The sequence below is a fragment of the Hevea brasiliensis genome, chromosome 2 (assembly GCF_030052815.1).
Source record: "Hevea brasiliensis isolate MT/VB/25A 57/8 chromosome 2, ASM3005281v1, whole genome shotgun sequence".
Classification (NCBI taxonomy): Eukaryota; Viridiplantae; Streptophyta; class Magnoliopsida; order Malpighiales; family Euphorbiaceae; genus Hevea; species Hevea brasiliensis.
Window position 1 is genome coordinate 65,644,365 of NC_079494.1, and position 2,473 is coordinate 65,646,837.

The 2,473-nt window shown below is 35.6% G+C and overlaps 1 non-coding gene across 1 annotated transcript; it reads left to right on the forward strand.

The window, feature by feature from the left end:
* Nucleotides 1–291: 291 nt before the first annotated feature.
* On the forward strand, nt 292–398 carry LOC131178204 (small nucleolar RNA R71). Its single transcript, XR_009147337.1, has one exon. It is a non-coding gene; the product is annotated as a small nucleolar RNA R71 (small nucleolar RNA).
* The last annotated feature ends 2,075 nt before the right edge of the window (nt 399–2,473 follow it).

Below are 2,473 nucleotides of genomic sequence, written 5' to 3' on the forward strand. Positions count from 1 at the left end.
TGACTATTTGTACCGACTGTGTTGGCTTGCATTCTTTTGAGTTTCTTTGTGAGCTGATCAAACTGGGCATTTATCATGCTTAGGGCATCTACTTCCAGGACCCCTGCAGTTCTTCTTGCATTTCCTCTTTCATTTGACCACTCATAATTATGGTATGCAACTCTTTCTAGAAGTTTAAGTGCTTGTGGCATGGTTTTCTCCATTAGATCACCCTCTGCAGCTGAATCAACTATGCTCCTTGTAGAGGGTAGTAATCCATTATAGAAATTTTGCACCAATAGCCAATCTTCTATGCCATGGTGTGGACATTGCCTCTGCAGGTTTTTATATCTTTCTCATGCGTCATAGAGTGATTCTCCTTCCTTTTGTCTGAAGGTGTTAAGCTCAAGCCTCAGCTTTGCAGTCTTTGCAGGTGGGAAATACCTTGCTAGAAAAGCTTGAGAGAGGTTTTCCCAGGTAGTGAATGTTCTAGCCGGTTGAGAAAGTAACCACTTCCTTGCTCTGCCCCAAAGGGAGAATGGGAATGCTCTGAGCCTTATTGCTTGATCAGACACTCCATTCATCTTGAATGTATCACATAGGGCAAGAAAGCACTGGACGTGGTAGTGTGGGTCCTCTGTTGGTGAACCTGCAAACTGGTTTTGTTAAATCATTTGGAGCCATGCTGGTTTTAATTCAAAGTTGTTGGCTTCCATTGTGGGTCTAGTGACACTGGGCTGAAATCCTTGGACAGATGGAGCTTCGTAATCTCTTAAGAGTCTTAGTCTGTCATTATTATCAGCTATAGTTGGGATTTCAGGATCTCCTTAACCATGCTCCTAATGTTTCCTTTCCCTCCTGATGGTTTTCAGAGTTCTGTCTATTTCTGGATCACAGCCTAAAATTTCTTCTGGCTTTGTTTTGGTTATAAACCAGATCGGGCACCTGAGAGAAAAGAAAAGAGATACAACCAGTAAAATAAAATTAAATAATAAGTATAATTGCCTAAATCAGCTAAATCGCCTATCCCTTGATATTACTAAAAAAAAAAAAAAATTCCCTGGCAACGGCGCCAAAAACTTATTTCGCTATTTTGCAATCACTGCAAGTGCACGTATCACTAACAAGTAATAAAGTGATAAGTAGAGTATCATTCCCACTAGGAATTTTGTTTAGCAAGTACCAATCTACACAGAAATCTTGACTGTCTAGGCTATCGAATACTTAGAGAATGAAGTTTGTTAACTTTAAACATTAAAATGATAAACTTAAAATAAAATGATTTATTTGAAGCAATTCTGGAATTAAGATTTCATGCTTGAATCTTACTAGGGATGTTACCTTGTTTATTTACTGAATTGAGGATTGTTTTCCTTGATGGAAATGAAGGAACGGAAGCGTGAAAAACACAAGATTATACCATTGAATTCAAAAATTTTCACCTAGGGTCACATGCACCATGCAAGATTTATTTTTATCTATTTAATTTCAATGATAAACAACATATTAAAACTCTTTTAATATGTTTTTGGATCTGTATTTGCCATTTAAGATTTTAAAATTAATCAGATTAATTTTAGAACCCTAGATTAAATCAAGAACGATTACACTAACCTCTTGATGTGCTGCAGCGTGTCTGCGCCTTTGAGATTCGTCTTCAGGACACCAGATGTTGTCCCTCTAGCTTGTCCACACCAAGAACACCTATGGCAGCCCTTGAACAGCTTCTAAAGCCTTTTCTATTAATTAGAAATTCAAGTTCTGCCTTTTAAGAGATTAGAGATGTAAACAGGACACTAGAAACAATTTCTAGTGTTCTTAATTCAAGAGATTGATGGCTAATCTCTTTGAATTGATGAGAAATGAAGAGAAATAGCTGGAGAGGCTCAAAGTGGCGTGACAATTGAGAGGAGAGGCTGCTGGTTATGTTTTCTTTTCATAACCACACTTAAATAGCTAGGTTAACACATTAAACCCTAGCCACATGTCACCTTTTGATTAGCTCTAGGTTTAAGTGACCCAATCACATTGTGCCAAGTGTCAAACCTATATTTAATCTTGATTTTAATCATCTTACATGATTAAAAAAAAACATTTGGCAAGCTTATGTGTTATGCCATGTGTCACCATCTCATGGTGCCACGTGTCACACTGTGAAATGACCAAAATGCCCCTGTGTCTTAATTTTGAGTTCTTAACCCAAAATAATTATTTTCTTCTTCTAATTAATTTATATCAAATATAAATTAATTAATTAATCTCTATTAATTAATTTCTCATCAATTAAATTCATATTTAAACACTTTAAATATAAATTTAATTTATACTACACATCCAATAATCTAGATTTGGTTTCAAGTCATGCTAGGGACTTTGCAATTTAATTGCAAACCAAATCTATTTAATTAATCAATTAAACTCTTTAATTAATTAATTAAATCATATTTAAATAGGTGATAACTTGTGTATGTGTGTGACTTACTAGGCTCATCAC